The sequence below is a fragment of the Eleutherodactylus coqui genome, chromosome 3, assembly GCF_035609145.1.
Source record: "Eleutherodactylus coqui strain aEleCoq1 chromosome 3, aEleCoq1.hap1, whole genome shotgun sequence".
NCBI classification, from domain to species: domain Eukaryota; kingdom Metazoa; phylum Chordata; class Amphibia; order Anura; family Eleutherodactylidae; genus Eleutherodactylus; species Eleutherodactylus coqui.
Genome location: NC_089839.1, coordinates 279,848,407 through 279,875,736, shown reverse-complemented (window position 1 = coordinate 279,875,736; position 27,330 = coordinate 279,848,407). Strand labels below are relative to the sequence as shown.

General features: G+C 46.5%; 1 protein-coding gene across 1 annotated transcript in view; it reads right to left on the bottom strand.

The window, feature by feature from the left end:
- TNR (tenascin R) overlaps nucleotides 1-27,330 on the bottom strand; it is a 509,827-nt gene that overhangs the window by 344,649 nt on the left and 137,848 nt on the right. Inside the window, exon 2 of the mRNA XM_066597493.1 lies at nucleotides 21,419-21,533. The gene's annotated coding sequence lies outside the window, so the exon portion shown is untranslated. The remainder of the gene's footprint in view (nucleotides 1-21,418; nucleotides 21,534-27,330) is intronic.

Genomic DNA, 27,330 nt, shown 5'->3' with positions numbered 1-27,330 from the left:
CCCTCCCGGTTTTCACCCTTGACCCCTCCACCTTTGTTGCAGAATCTCCAAGCAATTACTTGTCCCTGCACAAGGCTGAGGCATGATACCTGATAGTGTGAACTATAGAGCAGTGGTCAGGGCTGGTGGCACAGGTGCAGCAACAAGGTCCAAGCAGAAGGTCAGGGCAGGCAGCGGGCAATAGCAAAGTTCAGTATACAGAGCCAAGGTCAGGAAGCACAGGAGTCAGCGTTGTCAGGAGTCAAACAGGAGTCAGAATCGGAACAAACACAAACAGAAGCTTTAGTACAGTGGCTGATGTAGACTAATTGCTTAGGCAACCTCCATAGAGGGAGAAGCACTAATATAGTTGGAAGTGAACTGGGATTGATAAGGGACCAATTAAGGAGCGCATGCTGACCCTTTAAAAAAGGGAATGGGAGATCGTGTGCCCTACAGGCAGCAGAGAGCATGAGCGAGCAGAGGATGCGCACCATGGAGTACACAGAGCCCGGTGTGCAAAACAAGGGGCATATTGACGCCCAACCGCAGCTTCAATGATCTGTGAGCCGTGGCAGTAGCACACCATAACAGAAGTTGACAGAATTTAGCGCAGTAACTGCAGTGTTTGAATCATTGTCTGGTTCTGATAAGTTGTCTATGTCAATCTATATTAAAATATACCAACCGACTGCCTGAAGAGATAATTAAAGAGACTGCTAACTTATGGCAACATGAGGGCAGAGTTGTTTCCTTCGGCACCCAAGGCATGCTCCTATTTCTACTCATCGACCAATGCAAAGAACCTGTGACGCCCCCGTCTGCACTGGAGCATTATATTCTGATCAAGGGAGCAAGTTTCCATTGGCATAACTGCTTATATAATAACTTGCAGCCTGTGGCTGGGTCTGCGGACAGCCACATGTTTTTTTTTACCTTTCCTGCAATCTCTCGGTTTTATTCTTGCATCAAAAGCGTGCATGCTGGTTATTAGTGAATTATTCCTGAGGCTAAAGGTAGCATTCGTAACGAGAACATCTTGTGAAAAAATTGCTATGTAAAGCAGTTCCTCAGTTAAACTGTCACATTGCACAATGCATAAAATAAGGTTTTATCTCTCTTGCTTAAATTTCGGATTTTCTATACTTGGGTTTATCCTAAAATTCTTAAATTGCGAAGTACAAACCCAGTTTTATACAGATATTCCCAAACATTCCCTTACTCATTATTTAGCAGCGCTTCTTTGCATCACCCTAGGATTAGATGCTCACAGGTCGTGTCTCAGCGTATTACATTATCACTGCGCTGCAACCATTTCTATCATTCTCTTCGCTTTTCAAACTCTATGGATATTGCTTTTTTTTCCCAAATTCAGTATCAATCTCATAGCTACATTACATATTCCACTTCTTCTCCTAAGCCATGGTAATAACATATGTTCAACTTCTCTGTAGAGATAAATGAATCAGCATACATGCCACTGAACTGATGAACTGATTTCCAGCTGTCTCAACTGTCAGTCATTCCACCATGGGGCGGCATTCATCAACAGGGCTCAAGCCTGTTATTGTCAGCTCTGTCTGGCACTTGGGGTTGCTCCATGCTGAAGGAGTCAAGCAATTTTCTCCACAATAGTACAAAACTTCGAATTAAACTATCTCGGAAGTCAACAGTTTCTAGAACTGCTGAACCTGTGATTCGTGTTATGTTATATGAAAGTGCTCGGAATAACATTGCCGATAGTGTGTGAAAAATAATTCTGTAATTTCTGTTCCCTCAATCTATTGCTGGGCACTGGAATATGCAGATATTAATATATTAATGTCGTTTTATAGCAGTTTAACTTCCATTTTTCTGCTACAGATTTCCAAAAAGACTAAGAGTTAAATTATTAAATTATCACTAAATTATTAATTTATCAAATTTATCATTTAAATCTAAGTCTGTGCGGGGGATTCAGAGCACTGTATCAAAAAAAACTGAGCTCCAACCTCTATAAGATATTAATTATCATAGAATGTTGGACCAAAAAATGACATGATATTAAAAGGTAGACATTCACCTCTCCGCTTCCAGGGCTACCTCTAAGGGACCATGTATGAGAGATTTCTTACAAAAGTACTGGTACAGTCTAGAAATTAATACAATACTTTGCTTTAGTTGATATTACTATAGAACAACTCTTACTATATCCAAGCAAGGGAGATGGAACACTACCTCTGCAGCACCACCTATTGGAAGGCAGCATTCCTGCAAGTCAATGTTAGACTCTCTATACAAGCCTTGTAACATAATCCATACACAGAAAGCTGTTTCGAGGTGTTTCCCCCATCAGTGTGCAGTAGGCTTCTGGCTTGGCCAGCGAGAGGCCTGTGATGTGGGTCAGAAATGCTATCTTTTCTCCTTAGGGAGAGCAGCTAGAAGGTGAGTGAGTGAGGAGACCTACAAGGCAATTCATGTTCCTCTGAGTAATATGCAAATTACCCAGTGGAGCATGAATGACCTTGTAGATCTCCTCACTCACTCACCTTCTAGGTGCTCTCCCTAAGGAGAAAAGATAGTGTTCCTGACTTATTATATCTAGTATTATACTATTTGAAGGAGGATTAAAAGGGTTGTCACAAGAAGACAAACTTTGTTCATATGCTCCATTCGGGCATATGGACATCATAGAGTGGGGTTTTCTACCTACCTCTCTATGAGCTGGAATGCAGAACTGCTCTGTAATAGTGGCTCCCATTCTGGTGGATTTGAGCCATCCTTGTGCAGGGTGATCATATTTAAACTAGAGATGTTCAGAGGTCTCCAGTGGAAAAGCTATGGGGCAGGACCCCAAAAAAGTTAGTGTGTGTACTCAGTGGGGGATAGGGTTTAGGTTTCTTGAAGAAAATGTTGCCACCAGGGAAATTTTTGGTGCTGTATGCAAACGGTATGGCGTGTACAATATAATGTAGCTGGTGAAAGGATTCTGTCAATCTGGTATTTAGATTGGTATAATACGACTGCAGTGTTATGACTCTGACCTGAACAGGCCTTGCTAATTAAACCTTATTATTAGTGAGGTGGTAGAAAATTCAGTGAGCATGTACAAGGAGCGCGCATTGTACCATATCTATAGATTTTTCCAACATGACAAATCATTGAGCCATCGTACAGTAAACATGATCCTGTCCCAAGCCACAATCGATGGTTCTTAGTAATGGCCAATTGGCCATGTATTTTACTGGGAAGATCCCCAGTGGGCTGCCCGCTCCATGCACACTGGAGGCTGACCAGCTGCCTCCTATAGGGGAGGCTTATATCTACTGGAGGAGAGAAAAAGTGTTGAGGTGGCCAGGGAGTTATGCAGTTTACAATCTGCATTGATTGGCCGAGCCTCAACCAAACAGTGCAGGACTTGTATTGTGCATCATTCTTTAGCTGATCCGGACACAAAGTAGCAGAAACACCACAGAGGAGAAAGTTTATACCCTGCGCTCTCTCTCAGAATGCAGACTGGACTAATCAGGGCTATAAAAGTCACCACCTCCCAGTGTTATCCAGCAGAAGTAAACTTCTCACACAATTTTGACAGAGCCAAACATAGTAAGCAGTTACAGGCTCTGGTCACAGTGTAATAGTTTATTAAGGCCTCCTGCTCACGTCCGTACCGCGGATTCCCAGCAAATACCACCCATAGCATGCTAATTAAAATCAATTCTTCCTGCACACTTGCGGAAACCAACGGCAGTTTCCGCAAGCAAAGGAAAAATCACAGCATGCTCTATTTTTGCGCGGATTTCGTGCAGACGGCTTCCATTGAAGTCAATGGAAGCCATTCGAGCCATGGCCCTTCCGCAATTGACATTGTGGAAAGGTCTCGGATTTCACGGCATCAATAGGCGATGACATGAGAAAAGCAAGAATTAAAAAAAAATCTGTACCACGCTTGTCCGATGGCGAGGCATGTGGACCATCTGCAGTACAGATGAAAATGAAAGTAAGCAGGTACACATGCGCACACAGCTGCTCCCAGGGCCGGATTCCGCTGCAGGATTCCACATGCGGAATCCGTCTCTGCCGTGTGCAGGAGGCCTTAAGCAGGGCTTTATCCTTATAATAGCCGTGTGTGTATGTGGGGTGGGGGGGGGACGACTCTCATGTGTTAAAGTTTGTGATTCTATACAGCAGTGCCGATGCATCTCTGGCATTTTTGGGGAGGGATACCCTGCTACCTTCTCTTTCAGGGCTTTCGAACATATCTCTATTATTTCTCACATACCCTGGCAAACTCAGGACCTTGTTAATGGGAGGCCGAAGTACCTAAATACCTCTGTATTATTATTCATAGGTGCAATGTGCTGATATACAGAGATATTGTTACCATGCAGGGCGGCGCTGGTTCCCACGGCCGGCGCGCGGCGCTCCGATGTCGGCTCCGGCGTCCCAGAGCTCTGCTGTCGGGGCTCTCCTGGCGGCGTGGAGCAGCCAGCGTGCAGCGGCGTGGAGCAGCCAGCGTGCAGCGGCGTGGGCGTGTCCGCCCGTAGGGTGCCGCCCGCTCTCCTCCACCTTCCTTATGCAACAGTGGGAGAGTCGGCTCCTCCCACTCTCCGCCCCTGGGCGGAGGCTTTTAGTTAAAAGGCTGGCAGTGACCTGAGCTCACTGCCAGTTATTGGTTCTGCTAGCCTCTAGTCAGGTCTGTCCCAGTCTGTGCTAGTTGCTCGTCAGTAGCCTGTCTGTTTACCTGTGAGCTCCATCTCCAGACTTACTCTGCTTGTAAGTTTTGTTGGTTTGTTCCACCTGCTTCTTCTGTCGGCACTCTGTCCCCTGTTAGTAGTTCCATCTAGGTAGTCGCCAGGTCCCTAGCCAGCGCAGGGACCGCCGCCCAGTTGTCCGCCTGGGGTTAGCCAGGACCGAGGCAAGTAGGCAGGGACAGTGGGGTGCGGGAAGATCAGGGCACCCCACCTGGCGCTCTGGGGGGCAGAGTGCCGTAACAGATATATAAGCAGAAATTACACGGAAAGCAAAAGTCAACTAATGGAGGAAAAGTTAATTATTTGTTCATTAAAGTTATGATTTCTAAGGGTTCTCTTACACCGGACGGCTTTTAGGCATGACCCATCAGTAAACAGGCAGTCATTCACAGATGAACAACTCTCTGTTTACACAGGCAGATTATCGTTTGCTTTCAATGCCTACTGAAACTGAATGCTGGACAATAAGCAAACAAATTATCTTCCTTTGTGCAGTCGTTGGCAACATTTACACTGATCGATATCATTCAGATTCCAGCGATTCAACGAGAAGCTGAACAATTATCGTTCCATGTAGAAGGGCCCTAAGAATAAACTAAACCCAATAAATTAAAATAAACACATTTTTTAAATAATATTGATTAGAGGGAACTAGAGATGAGCGAGCGTACTCACTAAGGCAAATTACTTGAGTGAGTATTGCCATTTTCGAGTACATGCCCGCTCAAGCCAAAAGATTCGGGTGCTGGCGGGGGTGAGCGGTGAGTTGCAGGAGTGAGCAGTGGGAAGCGCGGGGGGGGGGGGGGAGAGATCTCCCCCCCCCCCCCCCCGTTCCTCCCCGCTCTCCCCCGCCAGCACCCAAATCTTTTGGAACGAGCAGGCATGTACTTGAAAATGGCAATACTCGCTCGAGTAATTTGCCTTAGCGAGTACGCTCGCTCATCTCTAGAGGGAACCCATCATCAACTATAAGTGCCATAAAATAAGTTATGGTGCTTATAGATTAGGTGAAGGGGAATCCTAAGAGCCATGTCCCATACTTACCCAGTCCCTGATTCCAGCAGGGTTCCCTGGCGAATCAGCGCACACACAGCAAACTTGCCTCTTTCCGCGCATGCATTTCTCATTCATCTCTATGGGAGGAATGTGCATAAAAAGAGTCAAACTGCCAGGGGACACTGCAAGAATGAGGAATTGGGTGATCCTGATCCCAATGTAGATATCCATCTCCACTGCCGGAGAATCAGCTGATCGGTGGAGATGCTCGCCAATAAACTATTGATAACCCATCATGAGGATAGGTCATCAATAAAAAATGCCCCAAAATTCCCTTTAACCTAATCTGCTATTTTTTACTGTGAAATTGAGAATCCCTTCAGAATTAAAGGGGTTGTCCCGCGCCAAAACGGGTTTTTTTTTTTTCAAACCCCCCCCCCCCCCGTTCGGCGCGAGACAACCCCGATGCAGGGACCTAAGGAAAGCTTACCGGAGCGCTTACCTTAATCCCCGCGCTCCGGTGACTTCTATACTTACCGGTGAAGATGGCCGCCGGGATCCTCTACCTTCGTGGACCGCAGCTCTTCTGTGCGGTCCATTGCCGATTCCAGCCTCCTGATTGGCTGGAATCGGCACGTGACGGGGCGGAGCTACATGGAGCCCCATAGAGAACAGGAGAAGACCTGGACTGCGCAAGCGCGGCTAATTTGGCCATCGGAGGCCGAAAATTAGCCGGCACCATGGAGACGAGGACGCTAGCAACGGAGCAGGTAAGTGAAAAACTTTTTATAACTTCTGTATGGCTCATAATTAATGCACAATGTACATTACAAAGTGCATTATTATGGCCATATAGAAGTGTATAGACCCACTTGCTGCCGCGGGACAACCCCTTTAATACAGAATGCAAAAAACATAACTTGTCTTCTTATTTGGAGAGGTTATGTATATATTGGCTACATGTTCTGATTTCTATTCACTGTCAGGACTTTTCAATATCTACTAATCCAGAACACTTTTCTAAGCTTCAAATATCCAAAGAATTAGTGTAGAGCTCCATTAGCGTGGCAGAGGATTGGTGACGGTGTTAGAAAATAGAAGTATGCTCCACTTGTATAAACAGTACATTTTCCATTATATTGTAACATAGTAACATAGTTCATAAGGCCGAATGAAGACAATGTCCATCTAGTCCAGCCTGTTTATCCTCTTGTGTTGTTGATCCAGAGGAAGGCAAAAAAAACCAAGAGCAGAAGCCAATTAGCCCTTTTGGGGAAAAAATTCCTTCCCGACTCCCTAATGGCAATCAGACTGTTCCCTGGATCAACCCCTAATAGTTCCTACCTGCCTGTATACCAGGATTAACAATTAACCTAAGACTTGTATCCTATAATGTCCTTCCTCTCCAGAAAGACATCAAGTCCCTTTTTAAACTCCTCTATGGATTTTGCCATCACCACGTCCTCAGGCAGAGAGTTCCACAGTCTATATGAACATTAAGCAATATGTATAATATAGACAGATCGTTGAGCCCAATTGCATCTGTGTTTTTAGTCGCTTATTTTACGTGTCATGCAATTCACCACTATGTTATACTTCTCCGTTAACTCAATGTATTTAGACAACAGTATTAACCTTTAAAAAATTGGAGCTGTTAAGAAGACATCCAGGAGGTAGCGGCAAAGTTTGGCACGCTTCCTCGACTTTTCTATTTGAGAATTTATTAGTGCTCTTTAATATTGAAGCATTTCCCAAAGTGTTAAATGACTCTCTTACTTTCCTGTTCAATATTCACCAACATCTGTTCTCTTTAAATAGAAATTGTAATATCTTACATAATGTATGTCAACATTTACGGCTGGAGATGAAGTCACGGGGAAGTGTGTAGATGACTTGTGCTCGTAGAGCACTTTATCAATGACTCGCCGCCGCCAGTGTTAGCAGAACTCTGTATCGTTGACCCGATTCTTCCTCCTCAAACAAGCAAATCATTGTGTCACTGACTTCATTTTATCCAGACATATCCAAGCTCAATTTAAGATGCACTAACCACTCAAATGTTGCAATGGAAGATTAAATCACACTTTGTAATTTATTCAATCAAGAAGATTTTTATGACTTAGCCGAAGATTGACAGAAAATCATAAACCCTAGCCTGGAATGTGCTAATAATTCCTTTGTCTTCCGATAGCTCCTCTAATGAACAGCCCGCTGAGATAAAACATATTTAAAACCCAGCAAGGAAAAGTCTAGAATATCATTTTGTCACCTGATGCCAAGACAGTTAATATAAAACTAGGCAAGAGAATATTCCAGAAGAGATTTAAATAATGTCTGACTTAAAAGTATCTAAGGGCTGCAGAGCACACAAAGTTTCCGTTCAGTTGCTTCCACAATAAATCTCATCAAAGTGAAGAATTCGTAAGGTTAAGAGTAGAGATGAGCGAGCGTACTCGGTTCGGGTGTTTTTGCACTCGAGCAGCGCTTTTTTCGAGTAACTGACTACTCGGGCGAAAAGATTCGGGGGGCGCCGTGGGGCGAGGGGCGGCGTGGTGGAGCGGGGGGTAGCAGTGGAGAACAGGGGGGAGCTCTCTCTCTCTCTCCCACCCCCCCACTCCCCTCTGCAACCCACCGATCACCCCCGGCGCCCCCTGAATCTTTTCGCCCGAGTACTCAGTTACTCGAAAAAAGCGGTACTCGAGTGCGAAATCGCCCTAAACGAGTACGTTCGCTCAATGTCTACAGGTAGATCTGATTTGCGGAATCTGCGTGGAGATATGCCGCTCATAGGGAAGCGTGGGCATCCGCACATGAATTAAAGCATGGGGATTTGTTTTGCGGTCCTTTTGATCCGGAAAACAAATCGCAGCATGCTCCGTTTCAGTGCGGTTCCCGCATGGATGTCTTCCATTGAAGTCAATAGAAGCTGACCGATACACAGCCTGTAGGCAATTTCACGGAAGCAGGAGTTTAAAAAAAAACGACCTCCACTGCGCATGTGCAGCAATTAGTTAGCGTTTTCTCATCCATTCACACAGGCGTATTGTGTGACAAATACGCTGCAGCATGGAATTACATTGGTCAGCAGAAACCCTTCTTAAAGCTTAAATAGCTTAAATAGAGCCAGCTGCCTTCTTTCCCGAGCGCCGGATGCAGGTAAACTTACTCCCCCTCACTTTTTTCAGCTCCCATAGGAGTCTATGGGAGCCACCAGAGATTTTCATCAAAACATAGGTCAAGAGAAGACCCATCTTTTGACGCAGCGTGAAAAATTGGCGACTGAAAATGTCCAGTGATTTGACGTTTTGATGCTGTGTTCTTTTCACGCACCCGAAAATCGCCTATGTGGAATACAATGCTTCACATGGTAGTGATTTTCAGGAGACGTTTCATCGCAGCAAAATAGCCACATAAAAACGCTCGTGTGAATGAGGTCTGAGCGTTGTTTTTTACTGGTTGAATTTTCACCCTGATGTAATGAGCACTGATCTTCATGATGATCGGCACTCGTTTAATTTGTTTTACAGGAGCCAAAAATTGGCTTATGGGGACGAACGATTATAATTACAGTTGTTTGTCCCCATAGGCCAGCTGTATATTTCCCCATTTACATGAACAGATGTACATTGAGATGAATGTTTGTACCCCATTAGACCACTTTTTACATGATCCTGTTCAAAGCCTCCAGTAGTACAATAGAGCTGACATCTATCATTAAATGACATGACTCTGCTGCTGCTACCCCAGTCAATACTGAAAAGCTGAGCTGTAGAAAACAGAAAGTGCGTTTGCTATAGTGTGAGTTGTAAACACTGGAATTTTTTATAATTTTTTATAATTTTAATGTAGATAATCACATAACACATACCTATTTGATTTGTGTCATTTACTGACAATACTTTCCCTTTAAGAGAGGAAGCCTGTAATAAAGATTTTGCCTATTTATCAATAAAAACGTGATAGCCTAATAGTTCAGGTTTTGCTAAAACCTCTTCGCCCCACTGCCTTATAATGGAGTCCATTAGATGTCTGTCGTGGTTCCATCATAAATGGACACATCACAACCCCGGTGTGAACAGAGACTAATCTCATTCTTGCTTTTCTTCTTCACTTTTTAAAGATATTTAGAATGAATCTAAGACATTTAGAAAAATGATCCCTCGCAGCATTTTTTTTGTTATTTAGCCTGAAAAATGATACAGCGAATGGTAAAACTAATGAGGATATGTTCGCATCTTGAGCTTTGCTAATATGATTATCTCTGTGCTCCTTCAGTTTTATATTACTGCGCTTTTTCTTACTGAGCTTGTCACTTTTCTCAAAGAGACAGAGGCCTTTTATCAAAACAAGACAGAACCCGCCGATTCAGACCCTGCAGAAATACGGTATATCTGACACCTCATTCTAGGCTACCACGCTCAGCCCAATGTGATACGAAACATAGACAATCATTAATTACAGGCTCAGGCTTCACGCCCGGGCTTATATACGCTACCCATGTGACGCATTGGATCCCAACTAGAGATGAGCGAGTATACTCGCTAAGGCACATTACTCGAGCAAGTAGTGCCTTAGCCAAGTATCTCCCCACTCGTCTCTAAAGATTGGGGGGCGGCGGGGGAGAGCAGGGAGGAATGGAGGGGAGATCTCACTCTCCCTCTCTCCCCCCGCTGCCCGCCGCAACTCACCTGTCACCCGCGCCGCCCCTCGAATCATTAGAGACGAGCGAGGAGATACTCGGCTAAGGCACTACTCGCTCGAGTAATGTGCCTTAGCGAGTATACTCGCTCATCTCTATTCCCAACGCATTCATTGACATGGGCGATTATGCGGTGCGTAAATATGTCAGCACCGTGAAAGATGGAACATAAGCATGTTTTGCACGCGCGGAAAAAAGTAGGACCGGCTCTATCTTTCTGCGCTATGTGCAGCAAAGGCCCCTGTAGGAGTCTACAGGAGGTGCATAAATATGCAAGGGGATGCGTGAAACATTGCAAAAATTCGGGAAAAAAAAGAACACATCTGGACCTCAGCCTTTTAATCCATGGAAGGGGTGTGTCATGCGCTTATGTAACCTGGCTGTGCGTGCACAAAAAGTACAGTAACATGCATAGACAGGCCCACAAATCAAACTCATTCAAGTTGTGCGGAGACCAGTATTTTTTCGTATACACTTATGTGAAGCGTCCCTTAAAATGGAAAAAAACGCATCGCGCTTGACTGCAATTCACATGGCATACAATGCATTTTTTTTCACCTGCCCCAGGAAATAATAGGAGCTCCTTTAACAAAAGCAACCGGGGAGAGAATGACACTGAAACCGCGGTTTTGCCATCCGATTGTGCGCCACATTTGGTGCCCCTCACCTCAGTGAACTTCATGCTTAGACATTTTACACGGAGGGTATAAATATTCAGCTGAAGCCGAATTGGAAAACAATGAGAACAAACTGTGTTGTTTGCAAATTGCAGCCATTTTCAATCTACAATCCATCATAATGCGCAGAAAATCATTTCATTAAGTAATTAGATTGTGATTCCATGAATGATTAAAGTGATGTCAATATTTGATAAATGAGTGAGTTATAATCCGGATGCAGACAGGTGCGCCATTATATCACATTAGAGCCTTGTGCAGCTCAGAATGTTAAGGCAGCTGAAATACAGCCCTAAGCTCTCACTCATGACCTGAAGGTTGCAAGTTCAATCCCCACATGGTTCAGGTAGCTGAGGTTGGTAAAATGAGTACCCAGTTTGCTTTAGGATGATAAGTAAATTACCTGAAAGCGTTGCGTAATACGTTGGTGCTATTCAAATAACAAGATTTATATCAGCCGCAAGCTGAGCCAGTCTACTAACATAGATCTGGGGACAGTAACCTCCTGCTGACTAAAGACTTATTCACAGACATTGTGTATTCACACAACAAAAAAATCACTTATGCCTGTGTATTTTGCTGGCTTCTGCACATGTGAATGCAAGTATGCAAAAGGGCCCATGTACATATGCTGGTTTTCTGCGTATTTGCACCAGCCCATTTACTTTAATGGTCTATTGCGGTGCTGGATATGCACCAAAGTAGGACATGCCGCATATTTTTTCACACAATCAAAAGCGGTGGGAAAAAATATACTTGTGTAAATGAACCCCTTGAAATCAGTGGGTTCTATTCACTGCATATTACCATACAAAAATTGTGGACGAGCTCTAAGAATTAACCCTTTCCAATCCAATTTGTATCCTGGTTTTCCTAGGGGGCTTACTCTTTTTCTGCCGTTATACAAGGGCGCTATCTGCTGGCTAAAGCCAGTACTGCATGAGGTGACACGTTGGATAGGCTTTGACAGAAGAGAGGCTGGCAATATATAGTAAGAGAACCACGATGGATATCTTCCAACATCAGACCTGTACAGCCTTAAATCATAATGTCTTCAGAGGTCAGACACTGGATTGGAAAGGGTTAAAGCAACAATCAGTGGCAGATAAGGGGACCAAAGGCACAGAGCTGTTCACACACCTTGGGCCCCTCACACAGACAATGTGTCGTCCTCCCCCTCCACTCCACCCCCTGGTAGAATATTCGTGGCCCTGTATTGTTCATGGGCCAGTTCTTCATTCACATGACCAATGCAGCTAATTACTGGCCTCAGCAATCATGTCTGCATGAATGACGCATGACTGTTGTATAAGGGGGTAGAATTGCTACACTCCTTGTTAAACATGACAATAGCACTGCCGCTGTTTCAGAATAGCTGATGTCCGCTCTGTGTAAACCCACCACCAGGAGTCGGGGGAAAGAGTCCCCCTCCATTGGCTCAGTGCTATGGTAGGGGAAGCAGAAGAAGGGGTCGTGTTGGGCGGCACGATTGCGCCACCTGGCTTTGTTTTTCAAACTTCTACACAATCTCCACATCCATAATGCCCCAGGTAGTAATAATGCCACCCATCATGCTTCACAGAGTAATAGTGTCCACCTTTTTGTGCTCCTCAGGGAACCCACAAAATACCCCCAATCAATAATAATGACTTATTTACTCTTCCCATTAATTTATAATGACCCTCATGGCATCCATTAAGTTATAGAGTGCCTCATAATCCCATTTAATGATAATACCCCTTTTAGCCTCCATTAAGTGATAATGCCCCTTATGGCTTTGTTTAGTAATAGTGCCCATTTAGTCATATTTCCCCATTACCCCTCATGGCGTTATTTAGTAGTTATGCCCTGTTTAATAATGCTCCATCGTGCCTCATGCCTCACACGGCCCCATTTAGTAATGATGCCCCACTCGGCCCCTTTAATAATAATGCCCTATTTGGCCTGTTTACTAATAATGCTGCACTTTGCCCCATTTAGTAATAATGCCTCTCATGGCGCTGTTTAATAAAAAGTGCCCTTTGTAGCTACTATAATAAAAACCACAGCTATACTCACCCCATCTGCATTGGTCCTCCTGCTTCTGCCTTCTGCAGTCGGAGCCTCTGGGCCCCCGCTGACTTCCAGTTAGCGTGAGCAGATGACAACATGTTTGTTATATGATCGGCCTACCATTAAGCAAGCTGGGGATCAGCGGCACAAACTGCAGAAGCCAGGAACAGGAGGAGCGACACAGATGAGTATAGCTGCTTTTTGGGTTTTATTACAGCAGTGGCAAACTTGCAAGGGATTATAATAGGGGCAGTTTTCGGATGGCCATGGATTCCCCTGGAGCCTCGGGCCTGGGATGCCCCTATTACAATTTGCCATTGGCTACAGTAATTACATAAGAGATTCAGAATCACGGATTATCATGCTTTGGCTCATACCTCTAAATGAAAATGACTAAACGGCTATAATATACTGGCTTGTCTATCAGTGTGCACTTTTAACTTCATCCAATTGGAAAGCTTAATGAAAGCTTAATACCTTCGCCACAGGGTTACTGATCCCTCTATGAAAATATATGAGTGGTTACAACCTGCAGTGCGAAAATAAATTAACGGTCTATAAGCCCAGGCGTAACTGTCTCCAGTACAAAATATGTAACACACCCCTTCTTCCCCAACACCCACAGTAAGTGACATTAACACTAAACGGTCCCTTTATTAGTGACCCCAGCCATTTCATGATTGGAGCTTCCCTGTATGCAGGGTGAATTGGGAAATCAAAGTGGCCCTGGAAATTTTAAAAAGTGGCTCCATGTTGTAGACGGGCCAGCAAGTAGGGTGCATACAAGTAGACTGGGGTCAGCAAATTGGTTGCTGCAACCAAGAAGGTGGTAGGAGGGGAGAACCCTTTGCAGCATGCATAGCTCACCACGGCAAATTTACTATGGAGAATAGAACATGTTAGGACTGGAGGTATATAACATTGAGGTGCCGCCTATTTCTAACCTGTTAAGCCGCCATGACATAAATGAACATCGTAGACTGGCTTGTCTTTAGCTGCTATGACAGACATTTATGTTATGTGTCCTGCGCCCACATGATCTCTGTGCTGATTGACAGCCAGGCTCTCGCCATATTGGAAAGGATCAGGAAGGCTCTGATCCCTGTCATTTAACTCCCTAGATGTAACAGTCAATAGCGACCATGGTATCTAGGTGATTAGTTATAGGGAGCTATCTCTGTCCCCATTGGCCCCCCCATAAATGCAATTTTGGGATGATGATGGCTACCAAGGGCAGCTGGAGGCCTTTGAAAGCATGCCATGTCATGCCACAGCTGTTTACCTATTAGGCCAAGCCTTTGGCACCGCCTAATAGATCGCCTTGCAGTTTTAGGCACACATAAAATAATTCTTTGTTATAGGCTGGTTGCACACGGGCGTTTTTTGAATTGTGGAATCGGCACCCATTGAAAGAATAGAACATTTGCATGTCCGCTCACATAAGCGGATGGCGATTGCGATTTCCACAAGTGGATTTAAAATCGCGGCATGTTCTATTTTTCAGTGGGATCCGCATGGATGGCTTTCATTGATGTTAATGGAAGCTGTCCGACCCATGGCCCATCTGCAATTGACTGGGTGCGTCATCGCCTAGTGACAGTGCGGGGAAAACAGAGATGTAAAAAAACAAAACCTGTACTGCGCATGACCAATGGCAAGCATCCGTGGTCATCCATATTACAGGAGGAAGCAGGTACGCAGGGTCACCCACCGCAGTCAGAGCCAGATTCCGCTGCTGGCTCCCGCATGCAGAATCCAACCCCGCTCTTGTGCAGCCAGCCACACTGAGTATACCAAAGATCACATTGTGACTAGAGATGAGCGAACGTACTCGTCCGAGCTTGATACTCGTTCGAGTATTAGCGTGTTCGAGATGCTCGTTACTCGTGACGAGTACCACGCGATGTTCGAGTTACTTTCACTTTCATCTCTGAGACGTTAGCGCGCTTTTCTGGCCAATTGAAAGACAGGGAAGGCATTACAACTTCCCCCTGTGACGTTCAAGCCCTATACCACCCCCCTGCTGTGAGTGGCTGGCGAGATCAGGTGTCACCCGAGTATAAAAATCGGACCCTCCCGCGGCTCGCCTCAGATGCATTGAGAGATAGCTGAGGGACAGTGCTGTTGGTGCCGGAGCTGCTACAGGGAGAGTGTTAGGAGTTAGTGTAGGCTTCAAGAACCCCAACGGTCCTTCTTAGGGCCACATCTAACCGTGTGCAGTAGTGTGGAGGCTGCTTTTTGCAGTGTTGCACTTTTTTTTTTTTTGGTATATCGGCCGTGCAGAGCATTGCGCCCTGCAGTAATACTACAGGGACAGAATTGTGTAGGCAGGGCCAGAAGACATATATTATTGACTGAATATACGCAGTGGTCCTTTTCAAAAAAATATTGGGCAAAAAATCTATTTGGCCTGCCTGTCACTGTGCTCAGTGTTCTGGGTCCGTGTGTGCTGGGTGTAGTAGTTCTACAAATAAATACGCAGGCAGCTAAGTGTTACAGCAGGCGTGCGCCAAATTATTTCCTGGCTCAGAAATCACCGGTCTGTTGCAGTTAATAACAGTGCGACACTCTGCAGTTCTGTCACACACTCCAGGGACAGAATTGTGTAGGCAGGGCCAGAAGACATATATTATTGATTGAATATACGCAGTTGGCCTTTTCAAAAAAATATTGGGCAAAAAATCTATTTGGCCTGCCTGTCACTGTGCTCAGTGTTCTGGGTCCGTGTGTGCTGGGGGTAGTAGTTCTCCAAATAAATACGCAGCCAGCTAAGTGTTACAGCAGGCGTGCACCAAATTATTTCCTGGCGTTCCGTAAACGAAGTCAGCCTCCAACCACAGGCCAATAAGCGGCACATTTAATTACAGCGTTCTGTTTCTGCACTACTGCTAATACACCATGCTGAGGGATAGGGGTAGGCCTATAGGACGTGGACGCGGGCGAGGACGCGGAGGCCCAAGTCAGGGTGTGGGCACAGGCCGAGCCACTGTGGTGGCCAGGGGTACAGGCAGGGCCAGACCGAATAATCCACCAACTGGTTCCCAAAGCGCCCCCTCGCGCCATGCCACCCTGCAGAGGTCAAGGTGCTCTACAGTGTGGCAGTTTTTCACCGAGATGCCTGACGACCGATGAACAGTGGTGTGCAACCTTTGTCGCGCCAAGATCAGCTGGGGAGGCACCACCACCAGCATGCACAGGCATATGATGGCCAAGCACCCCACAAGGTGGGACGATGCCCATTCACCGCCTCCGGTTTGCACCACTGCCTCTCGCCCTGTGCCCCAACCTGCCACTGATATCCAACCCCCCTCTGAGGACACAGGCACTACCATCTCCTGGCCTGCACCCACACCCTCACCTCCGCTGTCCTCGGCCCCATCCAGCAATGTCTCTCAGCGTAGCGTCCAGACGTCGCTAGCGCCACTGTTTGAGCTCAAGCGCAAGTACGCCGCCACGCACCCGCACGCTCAAGCGTTAAACGTGCACATTGCAAAATTGATCAGCCTAGAGATGCTGCCGTATAGGCTTGTGGAAACGGAGGCTTTCAAAAGCATGATGGCGGCGGCGGCCCCGCGCTACTCGGTTCCCAGTCGCCACTACTTTTCCCGATGTGCCGTCCCAGGCCTGCACGACCACGTCTCCCGCAACATTGTATGCGCCCTCACCAACGCGGTTACTGCCAAGGTCCACTTAACAACAGACACGTGGACAAGCACAGGCGGGCAGGGCCACTATATCTCCCTGACGGCACATTGGGTGAATTTAGTGGAGGCTGGGACAGAGTCAGACCCTGGGACCGCTCACGTCCTACCCACCCCCAGAATTGCGTGCCCCAGCTCAGTGGTGGTATCTGCGGGGGTGTATGCTTCCTCCACTAAACCACCCTCCTCCTCCTCCTATGCAACCTCTGTCTCGCAATCAAGATGTGTCAGCAGCAGCAGCACGTCGCCAGCAGTCGGTGTCACGCGGCGTGGCAGCACAGCGGTGGGCAAGCGTCAGCAGGCCGTGCTGAAACTACTCAGCTTAGGAGAGAAGAGGCACACGGCCCACGAACTGCTGCAGGGTCTGACAGAGCAGACCGACCGCTGGCTTGCGCCGCTGAGCCTCCAACCGGGCATGGTCGTGTGTGACAACGGCCGTAAGCTGGTGGCGGCTCTGCAGCTCGGCAGCCTCACGCACGTGCCATGCCTGGCCCATGTCTTTAATTTGGTGGTTCAGCGCTTTCTGAAAAGCTACCCCCACTTGTCATACCTGCTCGGAAAGGTGCGCCAGCTCTGCGCACATTTCCGCAAATCCCACACGCACGCTGCCACCCTGCGGACACTGCAACATCGGTTTAATCTGCCAGTGCACCGACTGCTGTGCGACGTGCCCACACAGTGGAACTCTACGCTCCACATGTTGGCCAGACTCTATGAGCAGCGTAGAGCTATAGTGAAATACCAACTCCAACATGGGCGGCGCAGTGGGAGTCAGCCTCCTCAATTATTTACAGAAGAGTGGGCCTGGTTGGCAGCCATCTGCCAGGTCCTTGGAAACTTTGAGGAGTCTACCCAGATGGTGAGTGGGGATGCTGCAATCATTAGCGTCACCATTCCTCTGCTATGCCTCTTGAGAAGTTCCCTGCAAAGCATAAAGGCAGACGCTTTGGAATCAGAAACGGAGGCGGGGGAAGACAGTATGTCGCTGGATAGTCAGAGCAACCTCATGTCTATATCTCAGCGTGTTGAGGAGGAGGGGGTGGAGCATGAGGAGGAGGGGAAGAGACAGCTTGGCCCACTGCTGAGGGGACAGATGCTGCTTGCCTGTCATCCTTTCAGTGTGTATGGCCAGAGGAGGAGGAGGAGGAGGAGGGGGAGGAGCATGAGGAGGAGGGGGAAGAGACAGCTTGGCCCACTGCTGAGGGTACAGATGCAGCTTGCCTGTCATCCTTTCAGCGTGTATGGCCAGAGGAGGAGGAGGAGGAGGATCCTGAAAGTGATCTTCCTAGTGAGGACAGCCATGTGTTGCGTATAGGTACCCTGGCACACATGGCTGACTTCATGTTAGGATGCCTTTCTCGTGACCCTCGCGTTACACGCATTCTGGCCACTACGGATTACTGGGTGTACACACTGCTCGATCCACGGTATAAGGAGAGCCTTTGCACTCTCATTCCCGAAGAGGAAAGGGGTTCGAGAATGATGCTATACCACAGGGCGGTGGTAGACAAACTGATGGTAAACTTCCCATCCGACAGCGCTAGTGGCCGAAGGCGCATTTCCGCGGCCCAGGTAGCAGGGGAGGCGCAGAGATCAGGCAGCATGTACAGCGCAGGCAGGGGAACACTCTCTAAGGCCTTTGACAGCTTTATAGCTCCCCAGCAAGACTGTGTCACCGGTCCCCAGTCAAGGCTGAGTTGGCGGGAGCACTGTAAAAGGATGGTGAGGGAGTACGCAGCCGATCGCACGACCGTCCTCGGTGACGCCTCTGCCCCCTACAACTACTGGGTGTCGAAGCTGGACATGTGGCCTGAACTCGCGCTGTATGCCCTGGAGGTGCTTGCTTGTCCTGCGGCTAGCGTCCTGTCAGAGAGTGTGTTTAGTGTGGCTGGGGGAATCATCACGGATAAGCGTACCCGCCTGTCAACCGACAGTGCCGACAGGCTAACACTCATCAAGATGAACAAAGCCTGGATTTCCCCAGACTTCTCTTCTCCACCAGCGGACAGCAGCGATACATAAACAATACGTAGGCTGCACCCGCGGATGGAAGCATCGTTCTCTATCACCATCCAAAACGGGGACCTTTTTGCTTCATCAATCTGTGTATAATATTCATCCTCCTCCTCCTGCTCCTCCTCCTGAAACCTGACGTAATCACGCCGAACGGTCAATTTTTCTTAGGCCCACAAGGCTCAATCATATAATTTTTCTAAACAATTTTTATACGTTTCAATGCTCATTAAAGCGTTGAAACTTTCACCTCAACCAATTTTTATTTTAACTGGGCTGCCTCCTGGCCTAGTTACCAATTAAGCCACATAAACCAAAGCGATTAATGGGTTTCACCTGCCCTCTCGGTTGGGCATGGGCAATTTTTCTCAGGTACATTAGTACTGTTGGTACACCAATTTTTGTGGGCCCTCGCCTACAGTGTAATCCAATTAATTTTTTGCCCACCTGCATTACAGCTGACGTAACATCAGCTGTGATGGGCACTGCAATGGGATATTTTTATGTACCGCCGGTGGGTTCCAGGGAGCCACCCATGCCGTGGGTCCACAGGGAGTTGTAAATGCATCTGTGTCCACTTCTAAAGAACCCCAGTCTGACTGGGGCATGCAGTGTGGGCCGAAGCCCACTTGTATTAAGCACCACATTACATCAGCTGTGATGGGCACTGCAATGGGATATATTTATGTACCGCCGGTGGGTTCCAGGGAGCCACCCATGCTGTGGGTCCACAGGGAGTTGTAAATGCATCTGTGTCCACTTCTAAAGAACCCCAGTCTGACTGGGGTATGCAGTGTGGGCCGAAGCCCACCTGCATTAAGCACGACGTTACATCAGCTGTGATGGGCACTGCAATGGGATATATTTATGTACTGCCGGTGGCTTCCTGGCACCCACCCATGCTGTGGGTCCACAGGGAGTTGTAAATGCATCTGTTTCCACTTCTAAAGAACCCCAGTCTGACTGGGGCATGCAGTGTGGGCCGAAGCCCACCTGCATTAAGCACGACATTACATCAGCTGTGATGGGCACTGCAATGAGATATATTTATGTACCGCCGGTGGGTTCCTGGCACCCACCCATGCTGTGGGTCCACAGGGAGTTGTAAATGCATCTGTTTCCACTTCTAAAGAACCCCAGTCTGACTGGGGCATGCAGTGTGGGCCGAAGCCCACCTGCATTAAGCACGACATTACATCAGCTGTGATGGGCACTGCAATGGGATATATTTATGTACCGCCGGTGGGTTCCAGGGAGCCACCCATGCTGTGGGTGCACACGGAATTCCCAGTGCGGAGTTGTACCTGCCTGTGACTATATATAAAAAAACGCGGTCTGACTGGGGCATGCAGACACCTTGACAGAATGAATAGTGTGTGGCACATAGGTTCCCCATTGCTATGCCCACGTGTGCAGCTCCAGATGGAGGTGGCACAGGATTGTATTTCTCATTGCTTCTGTACAGCATTGTGGGCTATCGCCCAGCCACTTTTAAAGAGGGTCGCTGCCTAGCCGTGCCAACCCTCTGCAGTGTGTGCCTGCTTTTCCTGTGGCAGACGCACTTATAAATAGACATGAGGGTGGCGTGGCATGAGGGCAGCTTAAGGCTGGGCAGGGACAGTTTGGTGTGCGCTGTGGACACTGGGTCGTGGGGGGGGGGGGGATTTGGCAGCATGTAACCCAGGAGAAGTGGCAGCGGAGTGTCATGCAGGCAGTGATTGTGCTTTGTTGGAGGTAGTGTGGTGCTTAGCTAAGGTATGCATTGCTAATGAGGGCTTTTCAGATGTAAAAGTTGTTGGGGGGGGGGCACTCTTGCCGCTATTGTGGCTTAATAGTGGGACCTGGGAACTTCATATGCAGCCCAACATGTAGCCCCTCGCCTGCCCTATCCGTTGCTGTGTCGTTTGCATCACTTTCTTGGGTTTTGCAGATTTTCACACATGAAAACCTTAGCGAGCATCGGCGATATACAAAAATGCTCGAGTCGCCCATTGACTTCAATGGGGTTTGTTACTCGAAACGAACCCTCGAGCATCGCGAAAATTTCGTCTCGAGTAATGAGCACCCGAGCATTTTGGTGCTCGCTCATCTCTAATTGTGACGTCCCTAGTGGGTCTAAATATATAGCGGAATAAATGGTAATAAAGTTGGTTAAAAACAGTTTTACAGAGATAAAAAAACATACATTTTCTTTATTTTGTAGAAGTGAAGAAAAATAAACTACGAACACAGTATTATCATGGCCCATATAATCACCTCCATACTGTCATTAAACAAAACCCTCTATACCAAGACCAACATTACCAATAATAACACTATATAATACCGCCACACTGTGATCACATATTACCCCATATAGGGATTAATACCAACATACTGTCACCGCATAAAGACCACAACAATGATCCATCCTATAACATATGATACTACCACAGTGTTGCTAAAAAACACTACACAAAGAAAAATATTACCCCCCCCCCCACACACACACACACACATAGTGACCAGATAGCTATATATACCAGATCTACACAGGCACTTTACAGCCCATATAAATAATTACAGTACCGTTATATCCAGTGATCACAGGTGATGTCTTTCCTCTGAGTGGTATTGTTCACTTTCACTTTTTCTTCATCTGGCCCAGGCTGTCATGATGACTTCCCCTAGTCGCAACTTCTCTCTGCAGAATAAGACATAGACATCTTTAACTCCTCATTTTTTAGGGATCTAGCTCAATTTTCCAAACTTCTAATCTGCCATTCCATAATGCCTCAGATAGTAGTAATGCCACCTGAGGTGAACCACACAGTATTGCCCTTTTTGTGCTTCATGTAGGCCCCACATGGTAAGTGCCATTTTTCGTATCCCCAACACAGTAAAGGTGCCCCCATGCAATAATAATGTTCCTCTTATGCCCCCACTCAGTAATAATGACCCATATTAGTCCTCACTCATTAATAATGCTCCATATAGGCCCCAACTCCGTAATAATGCAACTCACAGACCCACACTTAGTAATAATGTCTCATATAGGCCCCCACTTAGTAATAATGCCCCTCACTCAGTATTATTGCACCTCAATAGCTAGTCCACCCCTGTCAGTATGGAAATTGTATCACTGAGCAATAGTAAAACATCACCTAGTCAGAATAATCCTGTCCCCATATCATGCTACTGTATCTATGCATAGAGCAGCATAGTCTGAGGACAGATCAACATTAAAGAGTATAATATACAGGGGGTGGACAAAAATATGGAAACACCATATGAAATGCATGGGATTTTAATTATTAGTACCGAGCTGCCCTTTTGACCCCTGCTTGCTGCTTGCTATTCTCACCAAATTTGTGTTTACTTCACCTCTTGTCCTGCTCTGGGTGGTTTTGGGAGCCAGCTGATAACAGCAGCTGAGAGCTCAAACCCCTGACCAATGGAACCTTGTTGCTCAGTCATATGTTCACTTCTGCCCTGCAACATCTGTGTTACCTCCACTAAAAATTGGTCTTATCGAATTATGGTTTATAATAAACCCATGTAATTTAAGTCATGCATTTTAAATGGTGTTTCCATATTTTTGTCCAGCCCCTATATATGATCAGTTAATTTTGTAAATGCTCTGCATTCCTTATTTTGCACTGATTCTGAGTTGCAACCTATATTATAGTCTACAGCTGCACTCATAATTCTGCTGGTTGCTATTAGAAAGTGTTGACAGGACTATCAAGACCTGCACCTAGAACCCTCCACTTGGGCTCCTGTAACGTACCAGCAGTTAGGCGATGTTCACATGTTGTGGATTTGCTCTGGGATTTTACAGATACATTGCAGCAATGTCAGTGGATCCTGCCAGGATTTAGATGCGGAATCCGTGCCCAATTGCTGACAGAATCTCTGACATGTACACATGGCTTTAATGTTTCCTATGGTAGATTTACTGTGCCTGGTGCAAAGCCAACTCATTCTAGGATACAAAGCTCTTTGCAGACATTGAGACAGCAGGAAAATGTCAGTTCTGAAGTTTGCAGAATTGCGAATTCTGCTCTGGGCTTTAATATAGACTGAATCGAGATCAGAATTTATGAGAGGAATATAAAACGACTTTTTATGTAAATGATTACGATTTTCTCCAATATCTGCTGTTTGTTTTACTAACATTCTGGTAAGTTCATTAACAAACCAAAATAAACAAAATGGAATTTCACTAACATTTTACCATATTTCACATGTAAAACAGCCGCGGGCAGGGGCGTAACTATAGAGGGTGCAGGGGATGTGGTTGCACCCGGGCCCAGGAGCCTTAGTGGGCCCATAAGGTCTCTCTTCTCCATATAGGGAGCGCAGTACTATGAATCAAGCATTATAGTTGGGGGCCCTGTTACAGGTTTTGCATTGGGGCCCAGGAGCTTCAAGTTATGTCTCTGTGCAGCATGGTTTAGGTATGGGTATGGGCACAGATACAGATAGAGGGGGGGGCCCAGCTCACCTTTTGCATCAGGGCCCCTGAGCCTTTAGTTTCGCCCCTGGCCGCGGGGTTGGTTAAATGGCCTTTAGGCCCCCTGTCCATGGCAGTTTGAACCGCTGGCGAATCACACCGGCCGATGCTTCCCATAGCATTGCTATGGAAAGCGCCGGCACCTGTCGACGAGCTGACAATCATTGCGATTCTCCGCTCGTGGCTTGCAATTCGCAGCATGCTGCGAATTGCCACGATTCTCCGTGGTCAGCCTATCTATTAGATAGGGCTGACTGGCAGAGATTCGCCGGCGGCTCCTGCTCCCGGGCGGCGGCTCCCGCGGTGGAGCTTCGCTGCAGGATACTACATCGCCCGTGGACAGATGGCCTAAAGCTGTATTCAGGGCATTTACCATTAATGATCTTTCCTCAGGATAGGTCATCAATAGTTGATCGGTAGAGCTTAGCCACTCAGGATTCCTGCCTCTCAGTGCAGCAGGGGCAGATATTGGCATCGATGGTCAGAGCCAAAAGTGTAATAGAAGGCTTAACTCCTATTGAAATCAATGGGAATGATGCCTTCTATCATACTTCTGGCTCTGATCCCAATGAGGAGCTGGAAGTGTAGTAGAAGGCATCACTTCCATTGATGTCAGTGGGAGTGAAGCCATCTATTACACATCCGTCTCTGACAATCGATGCAGACCAGTGACGTAACTATAGGGGATGCAGAGGATCAGGTTCCACGTGGGCCCAGGAGCCTTAGGGGGCCCATAAGGCTACTCTTCTCCATATAGGGAGCACAGTACTATGAATAAAGCATTAGATTTGGGGGCCCTGTTACAGATTCTGCATTGGGGCCCGGAAGCTTCAAGTTATGCATCTGGGTATGGGTACAGGTAAAGGTGGGGGGGGGGGGGAGGAGGCTGAGCTGAACTTTTGCCCCCGGGCCCCTTAGCCTTTAGTTATACCCCTGAGCAAACGTTTAGTTTCATGGCTGGAGGATTAGCTGATTAGGATCCTAAGCTGTTGACCCCCACAATCAACTATTGATGACCTATGCTGAGGGTAGGTCATCAGTAGTAAAAGGCTTGTAATATCTCTTTAACATTAGCTAGTAAGGCATTCTCATATTTCCTGTTGCTACAGGTTTAGGTTTGAGGTCTAAAAAAATATTTATGCCGCTACCCCATAGATGATAATTACTAGAGATGAGCGAACGTACTCGTTACGAGTACATACGCACCCGAGCACCGCCATTTTCGAGTACAGCAGTACTCGCGCGTAAAGATTCGGGGGGCGCCGTGGCGGCACGGGGGGTAGCAGTGGGGAGTGGGGGGGAGAGGGAGAGAGAGAGGGCTCCCCCCTGTTCCCCGCTGCTACCCCCCACACCGCCGCGCCTCTCCCCGCCCCCCGGCGCCCCCCGAATCTTTACGCGCGAGTACTGAAGTACTCGAAAATGGCGGTACTCGGGTGCGTAAGTACTCATTACGAGTACGTTCGCTCATCTCTAATAATTACCTGTTATTTGGCTACTTTTAGGCTCTGCACGTTGGATGGATTCACATGCGGTATAAAACCCCCACTAAAGCTGCAACAGCAATTCAGCAGAAAAGAAATGCAAGCATAATTATTGTTGCAGATGTTGAGGTATGCTTGCTGCAGAATCGTTTTGCAGATTCAGTATACAAATATCACTTAGCACTGAAGTTTATGATGAAATTTTGCTTCCAACAATACATGTAGAAAAAGTTATGGCCATGTTGTAAACTATGCCACACATGAGTACACCCTTAGGGTACAGCCAGGTGCATGTTGACTAAGCTGTTAAGAAAGTCTGAAGTAGTTTCCAAAACAGCTGCATGTACATGGATATTCTGGTTTGACTCATATCCTTAGTTATACCACAAGGCCTATTCGGATATTGACTCATAGGATACCTACCATTATGGATGACACTGTGGAGGATTATTCCATCACTCATTTGCGTATATACACTATTCTACCAAAAGTTATTGGACACCAGAATAAGAATCCAAAGTAGCACATATTTACTTATCTTGATACTTAGTGGGGCTCCTTTGGCCCTAATGACATTGGATACTGTGCATGGCATGCTTTCTACTAACATCTGTTACACTTCAGTTGGTATTTTCCTCCATTCATCCTGCAAACATCTGGCGAGAAGAAGATCCATTGGCCTGTCTATAATGGTGCAGAGAGCATTGTCATTGGATAGTTGAGCAATTAAGAACGTTCTATGGAGTGACGAATCGCGCTACTCCATCTTCGAATCATATAGACATACTTTGGTATGGAGGATGCTGGGGAACACCTTTTCCCTAAGTGTGTTGTGCTAACAGTTAAGTATGGTGGAGGTTCCATTATGGTCTGAAGATGTTTGAAGATGGCATGGTCTTAGTCAGTTAATTGTAGTGGCAAGAACCATGAACACGGAGGTGTACCGTAACATTCTAGACAATAAGGTAACAGTACTTTGGGAATGGTCAATACAACACCCCTCGTCACAAATCCAACGTTGTTTTATGTTGGTTTGAGATTATAAATGCTATATAATTGGACTGGCCTGAACCCTACTGAACATCTTTAGGACAAATTGGAATGTCGGGTCAGGAAATATGAACAGTGTCCATTTTCTTTGAAAGAACTTTCAAGATGTTTGCAGGATGAATGGAAGGAAACACCAACTGAAATGTATCTGTTAAGGACTCTGATTGTAGACCCACTGTGCTAACCAACCAGCCTGGCTTTTGGACCAGACCTGTTGTGGCTGGCAGCAGACCCCAGTTGCAGGGCAATCTCAGATGGGAATCTTGCTCTTAGTTAATCAGGAATATGGGAAGACCTCTGCCTAAAGGCATTCTGATAATGGCCCTGTGCTGGAACCTTGGGGCTAACTATCCTTGACAGGACATAGGTACAATGTACTGAACACAGGGCACACATAACAGGACTGACTTACCACAGAGAGGGTAATGATGCACAGACTGGAAGGAAATGGACAAACGCACACTGACTAAAGCACAGGGCAAAGAACATACAGCATAAACCGATACAGATATAGGATCACATAGACAAAACAGTCATGAGACAGGCGACCGAGATGTGCTGAATGTCTGAGACAAACACACGACAATACTGAGGCAAAGAGGAAGTGCATCAGCCCAGTTTAAATAGGAGAGTAATGCCTATTAACCCTGCAGCTGAGCTAAGAGTAAGTGAACTGGTTAACTCCTTCAGTGCTCATAGAAAATAGAAGAAACAAGTACATTTATATAGAAGGAGCAGAGTAACGCCGAGTCCGCCCGGGAACAGCAAGAAGACAGCAGACACTGGAAGCAACCTAACAGTATCAGATGTTAGTAGAAAGTATGCCACGGAAAGTATCTGATATCATTAGGGCCAAAGGAGCCCCACTAAGTATTAACATATGTAAATACATACTACTTTTGATTTTTTTTAGGTGTGCAATTTATTTTTGTAGGACAGTGTATACTAAGCCAAAAATGGTCTTCTATAAGAGGAAGGAACACAGCATTTTAAGTAGATTTTTAGGTTCTTTTCACATAGTGTTTTCAGGTCTGTCCACGCTCTCTTGGGTTTCTGTCTTACATGATGAAAAATGCATTAAAATGGAATTATGGACGGAACCATATCCTTCATTGTGTGAAATAAAGACAAGGTTTCCGTCCCATTCAGTCTTTTTAGAAGTATAAAAAAGCGTTGTCTTGTAAACAGACTAACAGGGACGAAAGTCTTGTGAAACGGAGAACAAAGTGGTCTTTACTTCACACATTAAAGGCTATGGTTAGGTCCAAGTTTCCATCTCTATGTACTAGGTTTCAGCATGTGGGCCAGAAAAAGCATAATCCTGAGGATTCACCCTCACACTCCCTATTTTCTTCGCCCATCCACCATTGGAAATACTTCAATGCATTAAAGGGGTTCTGTCACTAAAAAAGAAAAATTCCATACTTATCTATTCCTCCCCCATCAGTCAACTT